This window comes from Centrocercus urophasianus, unplaced genomic scaffold, assembly GCF_019232065.1.
Source record: "Centrocercus urophasianus isolate 14NV4802_14NV808 unplaced genomic scaffold, USGS_Curo_1.0 seq_11, whole genome shotgun sequence".
NCBI lineage: Eukaryota > Metazoa > Chordata > Aves > Galliformes > Phasianidae > Centrocercus > Centrocercus urophasianus.
The window spans coordinates 8,297,738-8,311,908 of NW_024884253.1; positions in this window are offsets into that span (position 1 = coordinate 8,297,738).

A 14,171-nucleotide genomic window follows, 5' to 3' on the forward strand; every position below is an offset into this window, starting at 1 on the left:
CGTGAGCCATCCAAACAGTTTCATTTGCACGGGTTAGGAGGCAATAGACTGGTAGAAAAGAGTGGAAGCTTCCCAGTGGAGGGAAAGATGATAAAAAAAAAGGGATCTTGATTGCTGGGGAGGGAGCTGTAGTGGTGAGGAGGTGGTGAAGTTATTTGGTGCTTCTGGTAGAAGTGACATATGGCTCATATGGTGTCAGTGTGTGTGTTTGAGTGTTGGGGGGGGTTGTGTATAGGCTTGAGGCAGGGAGATCTTGAAACCCAAAGCCAGGAGAGCTGCAGTTAGTCTGCAACTGTATTAATCTGAAATAAAGACAGGGCTCAGTGACTGATCTGTGCTGGGGGGCAGCGGGAAGCTGTTACACAGAGCTGCAAGCAGGCAGCGAGAACTCTGGCCAGGAGGTGAAACTCTTGGGAGTGGATGCTCTGCCTTCCCTCCAAGTGAAGTGGAGATCAGTTGGAAATCAAAATTAAACAATGCCTTACTGCAGCTTTGAAAAGTTTACTCAAGGCGCTGGCGTTGTTCCAGCACAGTTAAACCAAAGAGCCGCGCACGGAGCAGCTCAAGGCGGTTCAGCCACCGACAGTCCGACGCGCAAGGCCTGCTCCTGCTCTGTCACCTTGCTGCCACTAAGACACATAGACTGCAGGAGCAGGCAGGGCTGCATTGCACGCCCCACAGCCTGCCCCATGTCTGGCAGTGATGGAGGCTTGTGACAGGCCTGGGCAGTGCTGAGGGACCGTCCCAAAGTGGCACCCACCATTCATTGTGTTGCAGGCTGCCCTAGGCCTGTGTCTCTCTGCAGCCCTGTGCCCTGCCAGAGACATAGGATGATGGGTTTGGGTTTTCGTGGTGACAGGTCTGAACGAATCAGAAAAAGTTAGAGGAGTGAAAAGAAATAGCAGCACCCAAATCCTATGAATGGTTGTAAAGTAAAAAGATGAGATTTATATTAGATGTTAGGAAGAAATTCTTTATTCAGAGGTGGTGAGGAACTGGTGCAGGCTTCCCAGAGCAGCTGTGGGTGCCCCATCCCTGGAGGGATTCAAGGCCAGATTGGATGAGGCCCTGGGCAGCCTGAGCTGGTGGATGGTGACCAGCCCACAGCAGGAGGTTGGAGCTAGGTGATCTTTAAGGTCTCTTCCAACCTAAGCCATTTGATGATGTTATGACGTCCTGTTTTGTCCATCACGGAACTGAATAGGGCAAGTACTCCTCCCCTTGAAAGCTAAGGTGGCGACCTCCCTCTGAAGTACTGACTGAATGACCAGATATGATCTGCCGTGCATCAACGTTTGGCATCCTGCTTACATTCAAGCGTTAGAAAGTATTTACTGTATGTGTCAGTGTTCTCTTTTTAGTGTGCTCAGAGTGTTGCAGAGATCTGCTGGCAGTGGCCTACATCAGCCTGTCAGATGGGAACGTTGGTCAAATTTCCTGTGAATGAAGAAGCCATACAAATCTCTTAGAGTTGGGACCAGGTTTCTTTTCTGCTTTGAAAGGACGTGCTTTATTTTAGGAGTGTGTTGTCATGCTTCTGCAGAGTGCTCTCGGGAGATGGTGCAGCTGATGCAGGACCAGCAAATGTTTCTCCTGCAGAGCCTAGCAGCACAGCAGCCAGTCTCAGGCAGCAAGAGAAGGAGTGTCAAGGTCCTGGAGGAAAATACTGTGCTCAGGTGAGCACGTCATGTCTTGTGGGAAAGGTCTGATTTTGTCAGCTTTGTACCTCTGCCCACGCCAGCGGTGTGCTGAAGTGCAGGAAGCCCATGGCTTGTCCCTTGGAGATGTTATACAAAGCCACCATAAAGATGGTGGGCGATCAGTTACGCACCACTGCACAGGGTTGGGGTTGTTCCTGGGCAGTTGTTTTCATAGAGCTGAATAAGGTCATTTGCATATTGCATAGGGTTTGGGGCTTTTCCACTTCCTCTTGACTGTGCTGGGTGCTGCTGTTTGTATGTCTGTGAGGAAAGTATTGTTCTCAGTTACAGCCTGAATTTGTGCAACTTCCTCTGAGCAGCAGCTCCCAGAAATGCAACCACCTTTGGGGAAAGGGACCTCGGAGGGGAACTTACGGAGTGCTTATTCTCCTCTGCTGGCTCCTCATAGGCAAGATCGTAGCCTTTTCTCTCCCCCTGTGTGCTGGAAAACGAGCCCTGTGTTCTGCCCCCAGCTCGCCTGTTGTGCAGCTGTGCCAGTTCAGTCCACACACTGGTCAAAGCAAGGTGCTGGTAGTTGGTTCAGCCAGTTGACCAGGTCTCCTAGGCTGTCCTCCACTCTTCTGCAGGATGGAGCCCAAACCAATGCTCAAGTGTCAGAAGGTGAAGTTAATTACATTTTGAGCTACTAGGAACTCACTGTCTGTGAGTCAGTTGTGGATCTGTCCTAAATGTCTGTTTAGATTGTCTTTTGCACAGTGTGCTGAATAATGGCTGTGCTGGAAGAGTGGCCAGAGCCCTGCCTGGGACCCAGATGAGCTTCCCCCTCTTGGTACACTTTGTTTTGGTTTGTGCACTGGTTTTTTCTGGGCTCCAGTCCTGGAGTGGATTGCACTGAATTAGCAAAACACTGCCAAAACCCCCAGGTGTTGCTCAGCAGGATCAGGGATCTTTAGAGATAAAAACATGCAAAAGAGGTATTTTTTAGAGGTCGCTAAAACTCAATCCTTTATCTCGAAGTTTTCTTTTGCCCTAAACACCACTACTGCAAGTAAAATAGATGAATTTAGGTTCAAGCCTCATCTGAAGATGCACCAGTAAATACAGAGAACTTCAGAAATTGCTCTTGCTTTCTCTGATGTTGCTTTAAACCTTTGAGTATACAGACATTAAAAGACACTTGATGAATGTACTAAACATTCCTCGCACACTTCTCTTCCAGCACCCAGCTGACCTCAGATCCTGAATGAAATGAATTTGCATTTGTTTTTAAAAATGTCTCATTTTGTGAATCAAAATGTCAACACTTCTGAAAACAGTCCCACAAGAGACGTTTGTATCTCTTGAGTTTAAATTGCTGGATCAATTTCCCATTAATACTAAGGGTGTTTAAAGGACAAATTCTCTGCCTACTGCAGTGAAAATTTACCCCGAGGTATGACATTTCACCTGCCATCAAGTGCAAGATAATTGATTATAATGGACTGGAATAGCTAGATGTGCACATACGGGTAACAAAAGAGGGTGAGCATCATGGAAAACCTTGTCTTTCCTCATATTTGCTTTTTTTTTTTTTTTTTTTTTTTTGCCATGGAAACTTGCATGCTCTTTGCAGTTTGTATTACTGCACTGCTCAGAAGCCACTGCATGAATCTGAGCACAGTTTAATTACGTGCCATAGAAGTGCAGAGTGAGCCCTGAAGAGTTTCCACTCAAAAAGGTGTAAAGAAACCGGAGCATCAGGGCATGTCTGAGGTTTTGTAGCTGAGCAGCAGCCACAGCACCCAGTTCCAGCTTTTCCCGTTCCTGTGCTGGACCACAGAGCTGTGAGCCTGATCATGTGTTCTTTTGCTTGCAGCTGTGCTGATGGCCCACAGGGCTTCACCACAGCTAATCTGTGCAACTCAGCACAGCTCTGTCTTGTGTTAGAAAAAGGGAGGGGGACAACTGGCAAACTTCAGTCCTCTCCTTCTCGTATGAAACATGGAGGTGACTGCAATGAGCTATCAGCCAGCTAAGGTAGAAAGTGTGGCTACAGATTATTTGAACCCAGGGGCATAGTGGATCTGAGCCTGCACTAAGGCATGTTTACGTGAGTTAGTGCCAGCATAGCCTAGGAGAACACACCATAGAGTTGCACTGCGATGTCCCTCCCATGCGCTATCACAGAAAACAAATGCCAGGATGGTGAGCACCAGGAGCTGAATAAAAGAGCTTCGGTGTCAGAGAGCCTTACTCAGTTCCCTGTCTTCTGCTGTAGGCCATCTATGTTTCCCAGAATTCCCTGTGCTCTTGCCAGTTCCCATCGATAGTTTGTGGTTGTAAAGCTCAGCATTTGTCTCCTCTGTGCAGGGAGACCTGCATCAGTGTATGACAGTTCTGAAGTCCCAGGCCTCCCAGAGCAGCCCTCCGAGCATGAAATCAAATTCTTCTTTATACTGTTATCTTCCCTGAGATCTGAGATGCTGCAGGTGTGGGTTTGCAAGTCTTCTGAGTCCTTCTGATGGGGTTTGTGAGAAAAGGTTCTGACAAATAGTCATGGCTGCCAGGCAAATTCCGTGGTAACTGGAAGAAGGGAAACATCATTCCCATATTCAAGAAGGGGAGAAAGGAAGGTCTAGGGAGCTGCAGGCTGATGAGGCTTACATCTGTGCCTGGAAGGTTGTGGAGCAGATCCTCCTGGAAGATATGTTAAGGCACATGGGAGGTGAGGAGGTGACCTGAGGCAGTCAGCATAGCTTCAGCAAGGGCAGGTTGTGCCTGACCAATCTGGTGGTCTTCTACAAAGGTGTGATGGCATCAGTGGAGAAAGGAAGGGTAACTGATGTTGTCTATCTGGACTTGTGCAAGGCCTTTGACATGGTCTCACACCACATCCTTATCTCTAAGTTGGTGAGAAATGGAGAGATGGATATGAAGGCTGGACTGTTAGGTGCATAAAGAATTAGCTGGGTGGTCTCAGCTAGAGAATAGTGGTCAGTGTCTCTGTGTCCAAATGGAGGCTGGCCACAAGCGGCATTCCCCAAGGGTCAGTCTTGGGACCAGAGCTTTTCAACATCTTTATCAATGACATAGCGGGATTCAGTTCAATCTCAGCATGTTTAAGGATGACACCAAGCTGGGTGGTGTAGTTGACGCAATAGAAGGAAGGGGTGCCATCCAGAGTGACCTGGTCAGGCTTGAAAAATGGGCCCTCAGGAACCCAGTGAGGTGGACGGTTGGACTGGATGATCTTGTAAGGCCTTTTCCAACCTTGGTGATTCTGTGATGCCAAGTGCAAGGTGTTCAACTTGGAGAAGGCTGTGGGGAAACCTCATTGTGACCTTCCAGTATTTCAAGGGAGCTTATTAACAGGAGGGAGATCAACTTTTTACACAGGTGAATGGCAGGATAAGGGAGAATGGCTTTGAACTAAAAGAGGGGAGATCTAAGTTAAATATTAGGCAGAAATTCTGCATTCAGGGGATGTTGAGGCACTGGAACAGGCTGCCTAGAGAAGTTGTGGATTCCATCTCAGGAGGTGTTCAAGGCCACGGTGGGGTGGTAGTAAATCTACCAGCCCAGATGAAGCCTACTTTCTGTGTTTTGCAGCTGGAGCATTCTTCAATCTGCCTTTCTTTTTTTTTTTTTTTTTTTTTTTCCCCAGATAGAATCATTCAGTTCCTGTCTCTGTGTATTTTTTTTTAAATTGCAGTTTGAGTAGGAGCGACTCCAAGATGTAAGTAAGTGTTTGATAGGAATGCCACTCCCTGCTTTAGGAGGCCCCAGAAGTTCATTAGATGTTTAATAGCTTCCAGTCAGAGCTGTGCTCGATGGATCTGAACTGGTGACCGAGAGGGGAAAGGTTCCCTCGCACATTTACAAACCCTGAGGCATCTGTTCCCCAGACACAGATTTGTCCAATTTCCCTACACCGCTGATGACCTGCCCTGAAATGATACTCGCATTCCCTTAGGAAATCCCTTGGGTTGATATCAAGTAGATAGTTATTTTTGGGTCCTTTCCCAGAGAGAGAGTGCGCTGTATTGCTCCGATCCCTGCGCACCAAATAAATACATCATCAGACTGTAGTAAAGGACCAAAAAGCTTTATTGAAGGGGAAACAGATGATTAATAATTGAGGATAGTTCACTGTATTGTTTTTGAGCCAAGTAAAGCTAATAGAGCTTTTCTATAGCAGAGATAAAAGAGTTAGAGTATCAAGAGTGAATTGATTGCAGCATTTAATGGGAACATAAAATTCAATTAATGAATTACAATGGTTAAATCTGCATTAAAGTGAAACAGGCATCTCCCAAACAGTGTATTAAGCATTTTTAAAGATTACATAAAGTAAACAGAAAACAACAACAACTCCACACCTTAGTGACTTCTAAATATCTGTATATTTCCTTTTTCCCTGGGGAAGAACCTCGTGTGATCGGATTTTAATCCATTTATCCTAAAGCTCTGGGTGCATGTGTATGCATGTGCTTTTCCCTCAGCACCTCTCAGAATTAAACAAAGCCTTTCCAAGACGTTGATCAGTGACTAATTCTAACAACATTCTCTGGTGTCTGTCTGCGGTGTTTTGTTGCAGGGAGGGTTATAGTGCAGAGAGAACAGGGTCCACAGATGTGTTTGTGATAAAGGTTCTGAAGGAGGAGAGTCCCCAGCTGCTAGGTGGCTGAACGTTACCCACCCCATGTGCAGCTTCCTAATTTATATGTATATTCTCTATTTCTCTACAATAACAGAAGAACATACAGTATTGAAAAGGGAATACTGAATCATTGGAAAGAATAACTGAAATTCTGGTGGGTGGGGAAGGTCTTAAAATGTTCTGTATTGAATAACTTAAAGGTTTATTGCAGAATAACCAGCAGCCATTCCTTCTCAGTGACAGTCATTATGTTCTAATGTTTTCTCCCTTTGCAGCCTTTTTAAAGCCATCCATTTGTTCTTCTGAAACCTTTGTCCAAGTTGAGCATGATGCTTTTCCCACCCAGAAATCTTTCAGTCTTCTTTCATGGTCACCACTCAATCTTCTGGTGGGGACACATCCCCCTCTTGGCCATCTGGCCACATTTGGGTCTTCTTTGAGCACAGCCCCCTCTGTGCTAAACCCAAGCTTGTTAAACTCATCTGCAAAACCTTTGATGAGCTCAGGGCCAGAATCTGTCATCCGAACTGTGGTGTGCTGTGCCTTAGGACAGAAGTGACCCCATTAAAACCACTCAGAAGCATGCATACTTAGGACTTACGTTCATCTGCTCCCACGTGGTTCCCCTGATCGTTTCACGTCCCTGCCAGACTTCTCTCAGCAAACGATAGAGATGTTATTTTTGCCTGCATCCATCCCTCCCATCCTTTAAAAGTAAAGTTCAACAAATAGTTAGGATTAAAGTAAAACTGTGAACGTAATAGAAGCATGGAGAAGCAGTTATTATTTGCCTTTGCTTGGAAGAGAATAAGATGCAATTAAGGAATAAAAGGTCGTGACAACAGCATGGCTTAGTTTTTTACATATGCAGTTACTGAAATTTAATGGTATAAATTTTGGTACCACTGACAGCCTACTGAGTATTTACATTTAATCCAAGTGCCAGAAAAAAAAGAACTTCTTTACAGTGAGGTGACGGAGCACTGGAACAGGCTGCCCAGGGAGGTGGTGGAGTCTCCTTCTCTGGAGATGTTCAAGACCTGCCTGGATGCCTACCTGTGCGACCTGCTGTAGGGAACCTGCTTTGGCAGGGGGGTTGGACTCGATGATCTCTGGAGGTCCCTTCCAACCCCTGCAATTCTGTGATTCTGTGAAAAATGGTCAAAGCTCTTCTGAGAACAGGCTGGTACCTCACAGGAGAAGACTGTTTTGCTTCTTTAACTTTTCTAGCTCATTTGCTGCCTGAGACAGGAATCCTTTAGCATGATGAACGCATGACCACCTATTAAAAAAAGGGTTTATGACGCATTCCTGTAGAGGCAGTGTGGTCACAGTGGGAAGCTGCTCGCTCTGCTCTGATCAGTACCAAACTGTACCTCAGCTATGACTCAGGAACCCACACATCTCTAGTGGAACTGCATCCAGCTCGGTGTAAGCAGAATATTTCCCAGCCCATGCAAGGAGTTCATCTGCTGTATGTGAAAGAATATTAACTTTCCATTCATTGAGTGAGCTCAGAATATGCTTACGCAGTTGAAATGTGCAGTGTCAGCTTTGCTCCCTTTTCTTGCTAACTGAATATTACACAGCTGTGCTTGGTGCTAGATTTAGTCCTAGGTGCCATGTTCATGCTCAGGAAAACAGAAGAAAAAGATGTCTGGTGTGCAGGGTTTCTGTTGGTCAACAAAGGAAGTGCTGTAGTGCATGCCTAAATGCTTTGTTTTACTGCAGCCTTCATCAGCTTCCAGTCTGTTCCTCACAGATTACAGTATGGGAAGAAGTCCTGGCTTTCTGTTTCCTCTGCTAGCACGTTTGTCTTTGCAGTTAGAGAGACTTTTGCTTATAAGAGCACTAGGACTCTGTCATTTGAGCTACGCAGGCGTCTTAAAATGATCACTCTCCAAGACTTTGGATTGGGAAATTCTCCCACTGATAAGATTGCTGCTTCCTTGCTTATTGAAGTCACTGGATGGTCTACAGGAAAATGCTTACGAGGGGCTTCTTCAACATTTCTTACATACTGCAGTTATTTAACATCTGTTGCTTTTAGGAGCACAATGGTGGAGCTGCACGAAGATCGTGGTATAATGAGATGCAGCAGGTGACTGTAGCATAACAGTATTTTAAGAGGGAGATACAGTTGGTGAGCCAATAACTTAATTGTCGTCTTTTTTTCTTCTATTATTCAGCAGCCTTGTACTTAACATCACTCAGATCATAAATGAAGTTTATAGTAGTTCAAGTGGATGTCCCAAGCTTTGATCAGCTAAACTGAATGCTACCTTTCAGATGGGAATAAGCAGCCAGATCCTTACGAGGACAGAATAGCCTCAGAAATGGCACTGCAGCCCTGTGAGGTGCTGAGCACCATCAGATCACTGCCACCAGGCATAAAGGTGACCCGCAGAAGGGGATGCAGCCTGAGGGGGACCTAAGCTTGCCCTTGCTCCCTCCAATGCTTTACACTCTCGTGTTGAGATGTCTGCATTCGTATGTTGAATTCAGAATTTGGCCTCTCTGGGACTGACTCTCCAGAACTTTTCACTGAGGTGCTTTAATTAGTTTACCAGTTTCCCTGCTGAAAGTTTTCAACATCCCCTGTGATCCAGAGAGGAAGCTAACTGTCACTGCAGGGATCAACTGAGACAACATGAAATGGTCTCTTGACAGTGTCTCTTGGTGATCACTAGATACAGACCAAAAATCATTTATGAACCAGATGCTATTTTAAAGGTTCCTAATGACAATTATGCTAAGCACTTTAGGAAAAGGGGGGAAAAAATAACTAAAAAAAAAAAAAAAAAAGAAAGAAGATGGATACATTGCTACAAGTAATGTGATCAAAGCAAAATACCAGTCTCATGCTCCTGAGGTAGGTAGAATTGAACATGAGCCAGCAGTGCACTCTGGCAGCTCGAAAGGCAAATGGGATCCTGGGCTCCATCAGGAGAGGGGTGGTCAGCAGGGACAGGGAGGTGATTGTCCCTCTCTACTCGGCTCTTGTGAGGCCCCATCTGGAGTACTGTGTCCAGGTGTGGAGCCCTCAGTACAAGAAAGACATTGAGATTTTGGAAAGGGTCCAGAGGAGGGCGACTAAGATGATCAGGGGGCTGGAGCACCTCCCCTATGAGGACAGGCTGAGGGAGTTGGGCTTGTTCAGCCTGGAGAAGAGAAGGCTGCGGGGTGACCTCATTGCAGCCTATCAATACCTGAAGGGAACCTACACCCACGAGGGGAGTAAACTCTTCAAAAGGGCTGACAACAGCAGGACTAGGGGAAATGGATCCAAGTTGAAGGAGGGAAGATTTAGGTTGGATGTTAGGGGGAAGTTCTATACAAGGAGAGTGGTTAGGCCCTGGAACGGGCTGCCCAGGGAGGTTGTGGATGCCTCGTCCTTGGATGTGTTTAAGGCCAGGTTGGACAGGGTCCTGGGCAACCTGATCTGAATGTGTGTGTTTGGTGGCCCTGCTAGGCAGGGGGGTTGGAACTACATGATCCTTGAGGTCCCTTCCAACCCGGGTGATTCTGTGATCTGTGAATTCTCAATTAAATTGATGAATATTGGTTTCCTCTGGGGTGGCACAATTACCTTTGCTTAAAATCAAAAATTGGTTTCTCTTCCAGAGAGTAATGAAGCAGTCTAGCTTTCTTAAATATTGCCTTTCCTGTTCTCTGAAACATTGATTCTGTCCATTAACTGGAACACCATTACACTGCTGATTGACCCGAAACGTTTTGTGCAAAAAGGGAAAAGGCTGGTGCAGAGCTTCCAGCTCAGATGCAGTGTTTGCTTCTCATGGTGCTCCTGGTGGTCAGCTTTGTTTTATGAACTTGACTGAGGGTTTGAAGTGAAGCACCTGGAAGTCTCCACTGCACCTCAATTCTGCAGCCTCTTCTTACCTGCTGAAGCACTTAAATATTGTTAGCTGCCACCCAGAGTAAATAAGTGCAGTGGTGTTTGGGTGCCTTCAGAGAGAAGTGATAATCCAGCACCTTGAAGAGGTTGTTGTTTTGCCACTGCACCAAGTTGAAGCAGGCTTCTGTTGAACAGATCACAAAGTCACTGCACTAGGTTATTCTTCACATCCGAGTGCCATAAGCTGGAAAGTGCAGTCAGGGGCCATGATGTTGACTTTGGTAATGCTGGATCGTCCCCACTGCTTGGCAGGCTTCTTGCTGTCCGGCTCACCAGTTTGCTAACAGAGTTTTTTTGCACTGCAGTTACTCCAAGTATGGAGCACAATGCTATCCATAAGTTGGCTAGTGAAAAAATACTGTATTCCACAAAAGAAAAAGAAAAAAAAAAAAAAAAAAAAGCCTGAAAATCTCAGCATCTAATGCTGTGTTCTGCTCTGTTCTGTAACTGGTCTATTACTGTAATTTCTCTTTCAATGTTCAGCAGAGATAAAATATAATTAAAATAGAAGCTGCAGTTCCTCTTTTTACCTTCCCTTATGCTTACTGATCTGCAGTCTTCTTTCTAATGCAAGCTTAACACCTGCCATTTTCTTTTTATTCCTCTTTTTGCTTCCTTGTCTAATATGGGTAAGCTGAGAAAGGGCAATAAAATGTAAAAACAAAAGAGCTTTATTTTGTAAAATCCCCGTAATCTTTGATCGCAGTCCAACTCTGTGCTCTCCTGCGTTGACTTCAAGAAGCTGTTCATTAATCCAATGTGTGTTACAGATCTTAGCTGAGGCACGCTGCACCAAGAGGCTGTGCTGATCATTTGCAGGGAGCAACTGCATCAACAGATGAGAAAGCTTGAAAACAAGCTGAGACGTTGTAGAGGCAGAAGAGGAGATGACTCACATAGTCACGTGAAGTGACTGGGGCACAGCACTGGGATACAGTCAGTTTTTGGCCAGAGAAGCTGTGGATGCCCCATCCCTGGAGACACTCAAGGTCAGGGAGAATGGGGCTCTGAGCAACCTGCTCTAGCTGTAGGTGTCCCTGTTCAGTGCAGGGCAGTTGGACTAGCTGCCTTTAAAGGTCCTGTGGTTGTGTGATTCTAAGTGTCTCCAAGTTAGCTGTAAAAAGACAGAACTGAAATGCATTGGTTTCCCCACTTGCCACTTAAATATCAAAATGACCTTTGAGGGAAAAAAAGGACATTTTGAGATTACAAGTGCTTGTCTCTATGCAAGTGTGAAACATTGTAATTGTTTGCTCTTACAGTATCTGGAAGCACTTCAGGCATCCTTGCAAGCACAGAATGATTTGACCTTGGCTTTTTGTTTTGTCTGTGCTGTTTTGAAATTTATGTTGATCATCCATATTTTGTTGCAACTGTTTATATTTCTGAAGAGCTACATTTATATCAGAGAATTTCTGCTACCTACAATGAGAGCCCTTAAGGACACTGTAGTGTGAATGTGACTGCTTCTGCAATCCCTCATCTAAGGTGAAGAAATCTGGAAGGGGGAGGGCAGAACCTGATGTCAGCTTTATCTGATCTGAAAGGTGCTATGAACCACAGCAGTGTAACAAAGAATCTCTGCAAAGCTGCTGCACTTTTCCAGTCTTGAAATGTTGCTATAAGAAATCTTGTCTCTTTAGAGATTAAATATATACGTACATATATCTGTATGGATATGAGATGCTTACCATTTTCATCCACAGAAAGGTAAAGTTGGTGCTGTTCCCCCACCATACAGACAATACTGTTGCCAATGGACAGTGCAGGCTGTTGTCTTTGCTGACTACAAATGAGAGAAGATGACTTCCTTTTTTACTTTGGACTTTCCCCCTAGGCTACCATTAAACCTAAAAGTAGCAGTTATTCTAACTGTGCATGGTACCCAAGGACAGCTTTGCTTCTCTATTTTAATTTATCTATGCAGCTGTCTATATCTAAAATAAATTCATCTTTTGTCACCGGTACACACACACACACACACATACTAGATGTGCATTTCCAGTACTGCATTTAGAGCTAAATAATCTTTGCTCTATGAGCCTGCTCTGACCTATTTTCTCTCCTAAGGGTCAGTTTACTTACCTGGCAACAATACTCCTATTAACAGAACAATCTACATGCATTTGGGAGCATAAGAGCACTTTTATTCTATTAACACTCCTAATTTTACAATACTGACTGGCAAATATCATCTCCTGTTATTATTTTTTTGGAATTTATCGCAGTAATAACCTGGTAAAGTCATTTTCTATTCAGAAGGAGCAATTAAGAAATTAAAAGCGAAGGCAGAACTAATAGAAAATTAGTGGGTTTTAAGTCATGCAACATTTTCCAGATTGTTCAGTAATTTTTATGCTTCAATTATGTGCAGCGTGGATGTCTTATATGCAGCTGCTGTTAAACACTTAGGTTCTAGGCACTCTTACTTGTACTCCTGAAAGGTGAGAGGTCCAACTCAAGATGAGAGGTCCAACTCAAAATTTGGGAGAGCCCTAAAGAGTAAATGTTGCTATACAACTTCTTATAGTAGCAGTAGAAGAGGATGTTTTTTCTCCCGCTCGCTCCCCAACACTCCATTCCCCAGGCAGTGTATAATGTTATGAACATCAAAAATTGTTCATCCCTGAGGCTGACTGCATTGTTTCCTTAGCTCTGTATAACAGAACAAAGTTCTCTATAAGAGAGGTGCATTAAACCTACAGATGATGCGTCCAAGATAAACTTGGAGCATGATTCTGCTTCCTTTGAATGCAGCTCAGTGGGACTTGGATCTCTCCTTGCCTGGCACACAGACTGCTGACTACTACAGAGACGAGAGAAAATGTGGTAGTGACCTGCTGGCATCTCAGGGAGGAGGCTGCATCCATCTCCTACAGTGCAGATCTTTTATCTGCTGATTGCAAAAAATTCTTCCTGCAGCAGAAGTGAAAGGTCGCATCAAGCACTTCAGCCTAACTTACACAAATCAAACACAAGCAGAACTAGGACTTCTGGTCTTCTGCCAATCTGCTCATAAACTTCTGCTATGAAAATCTTTCCTATCTTTTTGGACATCTCACCTATTTGCTCAATCTGCACTAACCTGTAACAGCCCCCTAGGCTTCTCTCAGCACTTTCCCTGCTTAGGTGGAGGCAGCAGACAGTTAGGAACATGGTTTACCAGCCCTGGTGTTGTCTGAATGCTATTTGAGAACGCAGTTCACAACGTAATGAATTCTTTTGATTGCATCAGGCAGATTCTAGAGCTAGACTGCACTCACAGCCTGCATCCTTTGCATCCCAGGAGGCTATTTTATCCGTAATACTTTTTTAAAAAAAAGTTTATTAAAGCCGTATTTCTTATCCTACCAAGTTATGAGAGAAACTGAGTTCAGTTTAAGTTAACATATATACAGCTATGAAAATGTAAAGAAGAGAAATACACTGTTGCATATTACTCTCTGAAGTCCTTTCCATTTTTCCTCTTTCTCAAATTGGGTTCAGGGGAGCTTAGCATTCACTTTTATTTTACAGTTCTCAAACTGGCATCTGGGTTCAGAAGAGAAAGTAGCTGGATGTGATTAGGCTTTCAGGTGGCTCGTGTGGCTCTCTTCACATTGATTCTGTGGGGTTTCAAGGAGAGCCAGCCACCTGTTTTGTCTTGGTTGTATCTGTGCATTCCTTCTGGCTGTCCTGCTCATTCTCAGAACTGTTCCTAGCATAGAGTAAGTGGCAGCACCAAATTTTTAGAGGCAAGGCCTTGAAATCAGAAGTTGCTTTGTGTTCACTGAGGTGGTTATTTTGTATGGATCAGGTGAGCAATCTCACCAAATGTAAACTGAGCCTTTGGCTTCTTCAGCCATTTGTAGTGAAGGTCAGATGAGATTTCATGGGGCTGTTTTGAAAATAATTGTGTAGATTCCAGATAACTTTTTTCTTTCTCTGTGTGTATTTGTGTAATTCTCCTATAGAA